General features: G+C 46.7%; 1 pseudogene; it reads left to right on the forward strand.

The window, feature by feature from the left end:
* Positions 246-11,944, forward strand: part of LOC109224140 — a 31,625-nt pseudogene continuing 19,926 nt past the window's right edge.

The raw sequence follows: 11,944 nt of genomic DNA on the forward strand, positions 1-11,944 counted from the left end.
CCTATTTAACAGCCATTTTCTTCTTTCTACCTCATTCTCCATTGTTGAACATGATAGAAGCTAATTTCTATCCAAATTTGATGCCTTCTTCTTTCTCGTGTTAACTTCCCCAATCAAAAATATAATTTCTTTGTTAGGATTCTGCATTACCCATCAATTTCTGCCATCTCGTTTTCTTTTCAAGGTCGATTTTTTTCTTCTTCTCCGGCAAGAAATAAGCTTCTGTCGTGTCTTCTCCTTCAGCAATGAAGAAGGAACCTTTTTATTATTGTGGAGTTGCTGCAGATATTAAAATGTCACGAACACCTACCAATCCTGGAAGAAGGTTCCTAGGCTGCCGAAGAAATGAGATTGGTGAAGGTTGTGGCTTTTTCCGATGGGTTGATCATGCGATTGAGGAAGAACACTACAAGAATCTTCTTCCGGGTCTTATTAAAAAGAGTGATTGATGCCATTATCAGAGAAGATGTCATGACCCCAATTTCCAATCTGAAGGATGGCGTAATGGCACCTAGTCTCTATGACTAGGTAAGCGTAACATTTGATAACCACTGAACAGATATAATTGACAAAATAAAAAAAAACCAGGTCTGATAAACTCATATAAACTTCCGATAACAGAATCCCAACAATACATTCCCCAAGAATGGTGGAACAGAGTCATAAGCTCTACAGAGTACGCTAAAGTGGCTAGTACATTACTGTCTTGTAACGACCGGCTGATCGTATTAAGAATTAACGCCCCGATCCCCTATTAACTGCTTTCCCCGTGTTTATTTCTGTATTCTGAGTTGCCGGGAGGTTTCGTTTTGAGTTTCGGAGTGTTTTGGGACACTTAGTCCCTCAATGAGAGTTTAAGCTTCAGAATTTGGACCGTAGCCGGAGTAGTGTGAAGACGGCCTCGGAATGGAATTCTGTCGGTTCCGTTAGCTCCGTTGGGTGATTTCGAGCGTAGCGGCGTATTCGGATTGTGTTTTGGGGGTCCGTAGCTTAATAAGGCTTGAAATGCCGAAAGTTGAATTTTTGAAGTTTCCGGTTCGATAGTGAGATTTTGATATCGGGGTCGGAATGGAGTTTCGAAAGTCGCAGTAGGTCCGTTGTGTCATTTGGGATATGTGTGCAAAGTTTCAGCTCATTCGGAAGAGGTTTGATAGACTTTTTGATCAAAAGCGGAATTCGGAAGTCTTTAGAGTTTTTAGGCTTGAATCCATGGTTAATTCGATATTTCGATGTTGTTTTAGGTGTTTTGAGGATTGGTACAAGTTTGGAAGGCGGTACACTTGCTCGTGCCTTTGGTTGAGGTCCCGGGGGCCTCGGGGTGATTTCGGGTGGTTAACGGGTGATTTAGAGTTTAGTTTGGCAGCTGAAGGAGTTCTGTTGCTATCATAACCGCATCTGCAGCTAGGGGACCGCAGGTGCGGGCACACAAGAGCGGATAGGAAGACGCAGATGCGGCCAAGAGAGGGGCAGGCTGGGACCGCAGAAGCGAGGTCCTGGTCGCACCTGCGGTTGCGCAGATGCGGGATTTCTTGCGCAGGTGCGGCCTTGGTGTTTTAAGTGAGGTTCGCAGGTGTGCACCTCGGACTGTAGGTGTGGGTCCGCAGGTGCGGTTTTGCTGGAGCAGAAACTATAAATTCCACCCTTCGCGATTTTTGACCATTTCTCTCAATTTTTCATTCGGGGTGAAGCTTTGGAGGGCATTTTCAAGGGAGATTTTCAGAGGGATTCATTGAGGCAAGGTCTTTGGTCTTTAAGCTCGTTATTATGGTGATTTTTATCATTGTAAGCATGAAATTTGAAGGAAAATCAGTGGTAAATTGGGGGTTAGGGCTTGGTTAATTGGAGAGCTTTGAGTGGTGATTTGAGGGACCATTTGAGGTCCGATTTTGGTACTTTTGGTATGACTGAACTCGTGAGAGTGTGAGGATTCTGAATTTGTAAATATTACCCGATTCCGAGACGTGGTCCGGGGGGCGTTTTGGTCATTTTTCCTAATTTCGCGTATTACCTTAGAATTAATTAGTTGAATTAGTTACTTGAAGCATTGTTTACATTATTCAATTACTTTGAATAGATTTGGGCCATTTAGAGTCGGATACTCGTGGTAAGAACGTGGTATAGATTTGATTGAGCTGGTTCGAGGTAAGTGGCTTGTCTAACCTTGTGTGTGGGAACTCCCCTTAGGATTGGTATTATGATATATGAAATTCCTTTTACGTGAGGTGACGAGTGCGTACTTTTGCTGATTGTTGCAAATTTGGTTTTTCATTATCTAAAATTTCGTATTTCTTCACTGTTACATTACTTGAAATTTGAGCTTACTGTTAGCTTAGGGAAGCATGCCTAAATGACTAAATTGCTTATTTGCTCAAACTGCCTTATTTGAACTATGTGCAGCATGCTAGGTTAGAATTACCTGTTTACCTTGATATGAAATTGGATTGAGTTGGTTATTCTTGTGTTGTTGCTCTGTGTTTACATTGGGACTACGGGCGGTTTCCCGGTAGATCCCCCTTGTCTGTTTATTTGGGACTACGGATGTGGTATTCTGGTAGATCCCCCTGCACAGTGATATGGACTGCGGGACAACACCCGGGAGATCCACTGATTATTTACTTTTAGGGCTATAAACGTGATCCTGGTAGACCCCCGGTTGTTATCTCTGCGTTGGTTGTATACCTTCTGTGATAATTTGCCTTGATTGTAGTTGTTGTTTCTCTTATTATCTATATTTCTTTACTACTGCTCATCTTCCTTATATATTATTGTATATGACCGGTAGGGCCCTGACCTTCCTCGTCACTACTCGACCGAGGTTGGGCTTGGCACTTATTGGGTACCGCTGTGGTGTACTCATGCCCTTTCCTGCACATGTTTTTGCGTGTGCAGATTCAGGTACTTCCACTCAGTCTTATCACCCTTGAGGCGAGGCACTTTCTATAGAGACTTCGAGGTATATCTGCCGCGTTCGGAGACAGAGGAGTCCATTTCCATTCTCTGTAGTAGTGTAGACCTTCTGTATTTTTGTTGTTGTTAGACATTTCTGGAGTTAGAGCATTTTATGTACTCTTAGCTTGTGATTCATGGGGTTCCGAATTTTGGGAATGTTAGGTTGAGATTCTTGTACTGGTATATGCCGGGCGGCATCTTAAACACTGTTTCATTTTATTATCTCAGTTTTTAAGTATTTTTCTTTTCCACAAATTATTTCTTTTTCCGCATTTGTTAGGCTTACCTAGTCGTAGGGACTAGGTGCCGTCACAACTGTTCACGGAGGGCGAACTTGGGTCGTGACAAGTTGGTATCAGAGCTCTAAGTTCATGGGAGTCATGAATCACATGCTGGTTTATTAGAGTCTCGCGGATCGGTACAGAGACGTCTGTGCTTATCCACAAGAGGCTATGTAACTGTTAAGAAAATTTCACTTCATTTGAATTCCTTGTCGTGCGAGATTCTTGATATCGAAATTCTAAACTTCCGTCTTCTATTCTCTCACAGATGGTGAGGACACGTGCTACTGGAGGTGACCAGACACCCGCGCCCCCTGCGAGAGTCGTCAGAGGTCGGGGCCGGGGTAGAGGCCGAGGTGCGCACGTGGTGTAGCCAGAGCACCCGCGCAAGCTGCTACCGAGGAGCCACCAGCAGTTCTAGCTAGAGCCCAGGCGCCTGATACGCCCACAGCTACTACTACTCCAGCACTACAGGAGACTCTTGCTTTGTTTATGAGTATGTACACCACTCTTGCTCAGGCAAGGCTGCTTCCTCTTCCTGCAGCCACATCCCAGGCTGGGGGAGGAGCACAGACTCCAACCGCCCGCACTCCAGAGCAGCGAGTGCATATTGAGCAGATTTCACATATTGTACCGGCATAGCCTGTAGCCCCAGTTCAGCCCGAGGAGAGGGCAGTAGCTTCAGAGGAGGAGCAGAAGAGGCTTGAGAGGTTCCAGAAGTATCAGCCTCCTACATTCAGTGGACTAGCATCAGAGGATGCTCTGGGATTTCAAGAGGGGTGTCACTGTATCCTCCGCACTATGGGTATAGTAGGATCGAGCGGGGTCTCCTTCACCACCTTTCAGCTTCGAGGAGCCGCCTATGAGCGGTGGCGTTCTTATGAGTTAGACAGTTCGGACGAGGCAGCTTCCCTGACTTGGACTCAGTTTTCAGATATGTTCACGAAGGAGTATGTTCCTCAGAGTCTCAGGTATGCATGGCGCGCGGATTTTGAGCACTTGCGCTAGGGTACTATGACTGTCTCAGAGTATGCTGTCCGTTTCACAAATTTGGCTAGACATGCACCAGCCCTGGTTTCTACTATCGCGAAAGGGTTCGCCAGTTCATTGAGGGGCTTATTCCCAGCATCAGGTCCAGCATGTCTCGGGAGTTGGAGATAGAAATCTCTTATCAGCAGGTGGTGAGCATTGCTAGGAGAGTAGAGGGTATGCATGCTCGGGACCGAGAGGAGAGGGAGGCCAAGAGGTCTCGAGAGTCGGGCCATTATCCTGGTGCCCGTGCCCTAGCTTCAGCTCGTCATGGTAGGGGTTATATGAGTCACCCCGTTCATTCAGCTATTCTAGCAGCCAGTGGTATTCCAGCTCCTCCCAGACCTCAGGAGCCTTATTATGCACCTCCAGTATCTAGTGTGGCTCCTGCACGGGGTGCTTCCAATGGTCAGTCCAGCAGACCTGGCTCGAGCCAGTCACAGCCGCCACGACCTCCCAGGGCTTTTTTTGAGTGTGGCGACACACGCCATATGGTGAGAGATTGCCCTAGGCTTGGGAGGGGTGCAGCATCACAGACTTCTCAGCCACAGCGTGCTCCGCAGATTTCTCAGGCTATGATTACAGCACCAGTTGCTACCCCACCTGCCCTGCCAGCTAGAGGTAGAGGTCGGGGAGGTAGAGGTCGCCCTAGAGGGGGAGGCCAGGCCAGATACTATTCCCTTCCTGCCCATACTGAGGCTGTTGCCTCCAATTCTGTAATCACATGTACTATCTTGGTCTGTCATAGAGATGCATCGGTTCTATTCGATCCAGGCTCCACTTATTCTTATGTGTCCTCTTATTTTGCCCCGTATTTGGGCGTATCTCGGGATTCTTTGAGTTCTTTTGTTTATATTTCTACTCCTGTTGGAGATTCTCTTGTTGTGTACCGCGTTTATCAGTCGTGTTTGATTGCTCTTAGTGGTTTTGAGACCAGAGCCGATCTATTATTATTTAGCATGGTAGACTTTGATATTATTCTGGGCATGGACTGGTTGTCGCCCCATTATGCTATTCTTGATTGTCACGGGAAAACCGTGACGCTAGTTATGCCAGGTGTACCGCGAGTAGAGTGGAGGGGTACCTTAGATCATACTTCTAGTAGAGTTATTTCATTTCTTAAGGCTCAGCGTATGGTTGAGAAGGGGTGTGACACGTATCTATCTTATGTGAGAGATGTTAGTATTGATACGCCTACAGTTGATTTATTCCCAATAGTACGAGATTTCTCTGATGTGTTTCCAGCTGATCTTCCAGGCATGCCGCCCGATAGAGACATTGATTTTGGCATTGATCTGTTGCCGGGCACTCAACCCATTTCTATTCCTCTGTACCGTATGGCTCCTCCTGAGTTGAAGGAGTTGAAGGAGCAGTTACAGGAATTGCTTGATAAGGGTTTCATTCGACCTAGTGTATCACCTTGGGGGTGCTCTTGTCTTATTTGTGAAGAAGAAGGATGGTTCTATGTGTATGTGTATTGATTATCGCCAGTTGAACAAGTTTACAGTGAAGAACCGTTATCCTTTGCCTCGTATTGATGACCTGTTTGATTAGTTATAGGGTGCTCGTGTGTTTTCTAAGATTGACTTGCGTTCAGGCTATCATCAGTTGAAGATTCGGGAGCCAGATATCCCGAAGACTGCCTTCAGGACTCGGTATGGTCATTACGAGTTCCTTGTTATGTCATTTAGGCTGACCAATGCCCCATCAGCCTTCATGCATTTGATGCACAGTGTATTCCGGCCATATTTTGACTCATTCGTCATTGTCTTTATTGATGATATTCTGATATATTCCCGGAGTCGAGAAGATCATGAGCAACACCTGAGGACAGTTGAGAGAGAAGAAATTATATGCTAAGTTCTCGAAATGTGAGTTTTGGTTGGATTCCGTGGCATTCTTGGGTCACGTGGTATCTAGGGGATAAAGGTGGATCCGAAGGAAGTAGAAGCAGTGCAGAGTTGGCCCAGACCATCCTCAACTACAGAGATCCGTAGTTTTCTTGGCTTGGCAGGTTATTACGGTCGGTTTGTTGAGGGATTTTCATCCATTGCAGCACCTATGACTAGACTGACCCAGAAGGGTGCTCTGTTCCAGTGAACGGAAGTGCGTGAGGAGAGCTTTCAGAAGCTCAAGGCAGCATTGACAACAACCACAGTTTTGATATTGCCTACCGGTTCAGGGTCTTATACTATCTATTGTGATGCCTCGAGGATTGGCCTTGGAGCGGTATTGATGCAGGATGGTAAGGTGATTGCCTACGCGTCCAGACAGTTGAAGGTTCATGACAAGAATTATCCTGTCCATGATCTTGAGTTAACTGCTATTGTTCACGCCTTGAAGATCTGGCGTCATTATTTGTACGGTGTGCCTTGTGAGATTTATACTGATCACCGGAGTTTGTAGCATCTGTTCAAGCAGAAGGACGTTAATTTGCGTCAGAGGAGGTGGTTAGAGCTGCTGAATATGATATCACTATTTTTTATCTCCCGGGCAAGGCCAATATGTTGGCCGATGCTTTGAGTCGCCGGGCAGAGAGTTTGGGGAGTTTGGCTTATTTACCAGCAGCAGAGAGGCCCATGGCGATGGATGTTCAAGCCTTAGCCAGCCAGTTTGTGAGATTGGATCTTTTGGAGCCTAGTCGGGTCCTTGCTTGTATGGTTTCTCGGTCTTCCTTGTTCGATCGTATTCGAGAGCGGCAGTTTGATGACCTTCATTTGTGTGCCCTCAGGGACCGGGTTCTGTAGGGTGATGCCAGAGATGTGACCATTGGTGATGACGGGGTATTGAGGATGCAGGGTCGGGTTTGTGTACCCAATGTTGATGGGCTTCGGGACTTGATTCTAGAGGAGGCCCATAGTTCGCAGTATTCCATCCATCCGGGTGCCGCGAATATGTATCAGGATTTGAGACAGCACTATTGGTGGAGGCGGATGAAGAAAGATATAGTTGGGTTTGTAGCTCGGTGCCTCAATTGTCAGCAGGTAAAGTATGAGCACCAGAGACCGGGTTGATTGCTTTAGCATATAGAGATTCCGGAGTGGAAGTGGGAGCGGATCACCATGGACTTCGTAGTTAGGCTCCCACGGACTTTGAAGAAGTTCGATACCATTTGGGTGATTGTGGATCGGCTGACAAAGTCCGCACACTTCATTCCTGTATGTACCACCTATTCCTCAGAGTGGTTGGCGGAGATTTATATCTGGGAGATTTTCCGTCTGTATGGTATTCCAGTTTCTATTATTTCAGATAGAGGTACTCAGTTCACATCACGGTTCTGGAGGGCCGTACAGCATGAGTTGGGTACTCGGGTAGAGTTGAGCACAACATTTCACCCCCAGACGGACAGGCAGTCCGAGCACACTATTCAGATTCTTGAGGATATGCTCCGTGCGTGTGTGATGGAGTTTGGAGGCTCTTGGGATCAGTTCTTGCCACTGGCTGAGTTTGCTTACAACAACAGCTATCAGTCCAGCATTCAGATGGTACCGTATGAGGCCTTGTATGGTAGGCGGTGTAGGTCCACAATGGGTTGGTTCGAGCCGGGCGAGGCTAGATTATTGGGCACAGACTTAGTACAGGATACTTTGGAGAAAGTCAAGGCGATTCAGGATAGACTCCGTACAGCCCAGTCCAGATAGAAGAGTTATGCGGACCGGAAGGTTCGTGATGTTTCCTATATGGTTGGAGAGCGGGTTTTGCTGCGGGTTTCGCCTATGAAGGGCATTGTGAGATTTGGGAAGAAAGGGAAATTGAGTCCAAGGTTATTGGCCCTTTTGAGATAACGAATAAGGCAAGATATAACCNGGATCCGAAGAAGATAGAGGCCGTAGAGAGTTGGCCCAGGCCGTCCTCAGCTACAGAGATTCGTAGTTTCCTTGGTTTGGCGGGCTGCTACCGTCGCTTCGTGGAGGGATTTTCATCGATTGCGGCCCCTATGACTAGATTAACCCAGAAGGGTGCCCCATTTCACTGGACAGAGGAGTGTGAGGCGAGCTTTCAGAAGCTTAAGACAGCTTTGACTACAGCCCCAATCTTGATGTTGCCTACCGGTTCGGGTTCTTATACTGTCTATTATGACGCCTCGAGAGTTGGCCTTGGAGCGGTGTTGATGCAGGACGGTAGGGTGATTGCCTACGCGTCCAGACAATTGAAGGTACATGAAAAGAATTACCCTGTCTGCAACCTTTAGTTAGCTGCCATTGTTCATGCCTTGAAGATCTGGCGTCATTATTTGTACGGGGTGCCTTGTGAGATCTATACTGACCATCGGAGTTAGCAGCACTTACTCAAGCAAAAGGATCTTAATTTGCGTCAGAGGAGGTGGTTAGAGTTGCTGAAGGATTATGACACCACTATCCTGTATCACCCGGGCAAGGCCAATATGGTGGCGGATGCCTTGAGTCGCCGGGCGGAGAGTTTGGGGAGTTTGGCATATCTACCAGCTTCAGAGAGGCCTATGTCGGTGGATGTTCAAGCCTTAGCTAGCCAGTTTGTGAGATTGGATCTTTCGGAGCCCAGTCGGGTTCTAGCTTGTGTGGTTTCCGGGTCCTCCTTATTAGATCGTATCAGGGAGCGGCAGTATGATGACCCTCATTTGCTTGTCCTTCAGGACAAGGTTCAGCGTGGAGATGCCAGAGATGTGACCATTGGGGATAACGGAGTATTGAGGATGCAGGGCCGGATTTGTGTGCCCAATGTTGATGATCTTCGAGAGTTGATTCTAGCAGAGGCCCATAGTTCGCGGTATTCCATCCATCCGGGTGCCGCGAAGATGTATCAGGACTTGAGGCAGCACTACTGGTGGAGGTGGATGAAGAAAGATATAGTTGGTTATGTGTCTAGATGCCTCAACTGCCAGCAGGTGAAGTATGAGCACCAGCGCCCGGGTGGGTCGCTTCAGCAGATAGAGATTCCGGAGTGGAAGTGGGAGCGCATCACCATGGACTTTGTATCGGGACTCCCACGGACCTTGAAGAAGTTTGATGCCATTTGTTCATTGTGGATCGGCTGACCAAGTCCGCTCATTTCATTCCTGTGTGTACCATTCATTCATCAGAGCGGTTGGCGGAGTTTGCTTACAACAACAGTTATCAGTCCAGCATTCAGATAGCGCCGTATGAGGCTTTATATGGTAGGAGGTGTAGACCTCCGGTGGGTTGGTTTGAGCCGGGTGAGGCCAAGCTATTGGGCACAGAGTTGGTTCAGGATGCATTGGAGAAAGTTAAGATGATTCAGGATAGACTCCGTACAGCCCAGTCCAGACAGAAGAGCTAAAAAGGTTCGTGATGTTTCATATATGGTGGGTGAGCGGGTTCTGCTTCGGGTTTCGCCAATGAAAGGCGTCATGAGGTTTGGAAGGAAAGGAAAGTTGAGTCTGAGGTTTATTGGTCCTTTTGAGATCTTGAGGCGAGTTGGGGAGGTTGCCTATGAGCTTGCCTTACCTCCCAGTTTGGCCGGAGTTCATCCGGTATTTCATGTTTCGATGCTCCAGTGGTATCTCGGTGATCCGTCGCACGTGTTGGATTCAGTTCAGTCCAGTTGGACAAGGATCTATCCTATGTTGAGGAGCCAGTGGCAATATTGGACAGGCAGATCAGAAAGTTGCGGCTAAAGAACATAGCTTCAGTGAAGGTTCAGTGGCGGGGTCAGCCGGCCGAGGAGGCGACCTGGGAGACCGAGCAGGATATGCGCAGCAGTTACCCTCATCTTTTCACTACTTCGGGTATGTTCTCTATGCTCGTTCGAGGACGAACGAATGTTTAAGTGTAGGAGGATGTGACGACCCGGCCGGCCGTCTTAAGAATTTACGCCCCGATCCCCTATTAACTGCTTCCCCTAAGTTCATTTCTGCTATTTTGGTTTGCCGGGACGTTTGGTGTTGAGTTTCGGAGACTTTTGGGACACTTAGTCCCTAAATGAGAGATTAAGTGTTGAAAAGTGATCCGTTGTTGGAACAGTGTGAAGACGACCTCAGAATGGAAATCTGATGGTTCCGTTAGCTCAGTTAGGTGCTTTCGGGGTTGGGAGCGTGTTCGGAATGCATTTTGGAAGTCCATAGCTCATTTAGGCTTGAAATGCCGAAGGTTGAATTTTTGAAGTTTTCGGTCCGATAGTTAAATTTTTATCCAAGGGAAGGAATGGAATTCCGGAAGTTTCAGTAGCTCCGTCGTGTCATTTGGGATGTGTGTGCAAAATTTCAGGCCGTTCGGACGTGTTTTGGTTGGGTTTTTGATCGAAAATGTATTTTTATGGAATTTGAAGTTCTTAGGCTCAAATCCTTGTTTAATTCGAGTTTCCGGCGTTGTTTTAGGTGGTTTATGGATTGGTACAAGTTTGAATGAGGTATTAGGTGTCATTGATGCTTTTGGTTGAGGTCCCGGGGGCCTCGGGATGATTTCGGGTGGCTAACGGAGAAAAATTTTGAAGTGTTGCAGCAGCTGATTCTTCTCTTCTGGTATTTTCGCTTCTGCGGCTTGGGAACCGCAGAAGCGAAGCCGCATAAGCGGCCATCCTATCGCAGGAGCGGAATTTGGGCTCCCTTAGCTTTTCCGCAGGTGCGGAAGACTTAACCGCAGATGCGGTTAAGCACCTGCGAGACTTCTATCGCAGATGCGGCCCTGGGTCATTTGTGAGAAACCGCAGAAGCGGTAAGTGTTTCGCAGAAGCGGCCACCGCAGGTGCGGTTTAAGACCGCAGAAGCGGACCCTTGGATTTTAGTTATTAGCCGCAGAAGCGGCATCTGTTCCGCATAAGCGGGACCGCAGATGCGGTCCCTTGTCCGCAGAAGCGGAAATGCCTGTTCTGATATAGAAAATTCGAGGGTTTGATTTCATAAGTTAGAGAAACCAAATTGAGCTCGGTTAAGGGCGATTTTCAGAGGGTTTTGAAGAGAAGACTATTGGGCAACGTTTCTTTAATCCCTTCTAGTTATATTTCATCATTTGTAGTTAAACCCATCATTAAAATTCGAATTTGGGATCAAAATTTGAAGAAATTGGGTAAGACTTCATAGGCTAAACCATTGAGTTTTGAGTGAACATTTGACCTCCGATTTGGGATATTTTTATATGGTTAGACTCGTGAGAGTACGAGGATTCTGAAAATGTAAAAATTATTCGATTCTGAGGCGTTGGCCTGAAGGGCATTTTGGTCATTTCACCTAATTTCACGCCGTATCTTTGAATTAAATAGCAAAATCAGTTGTTTGCGATGTTATTTACAATACATAATTGAATTGAATAGATTTGGGCCATTTGGAGTCGGATACTCGTGGCAAGGGCGTGGTTTCTAGTTGATATTGAGCCGGTTCGAGGTAAGTGGCTTGTCTAACCTTGTGTGGGGGACCTATCCCCTTAGGATATGATATTGTTAATTGAATGCCTTGTACGTGAGGTGACGAGCGCGTACCTGAGCTAATTGTTGAAAAATCTGGTTTTACTTTAAATATTTAGACTGAGTTTCTTTCTTAACTGCTTTATTCTACTTGCAATTATAGCCTGTGTTGGTTTCGAAAAGCATGCTTAGCTGACCTAAATTGCCTATTTGCTTAAGTTGCCCTGATTTTACTACGTGAAGCATGTTAGGCTAGAACTACTTGTTGCCTTGTATCTTCTTGTACTCTAGTTCTGAATATCTTCTTGTTGTGGCTGCGTATTTACATTAGGACTACGGATGTGGGATTC

The sequence above is a fragment of the Nicotiana attenuata genome, chromosome 3 (assembly GCF_001879085.1).
Source record: "Nicotiana attenuata strain UT chromosome 3, NIATTr2, whole genome shotgun sequence".
In the NCBI taxonomy this organism is placed as follows: domain Eukaryota; kingdom Viridiplantae; phylum Streptophyta; class Magnoliopsida; order Solanales; family Solanaceae; genus Nicotiana; species Nicotiana attenuata.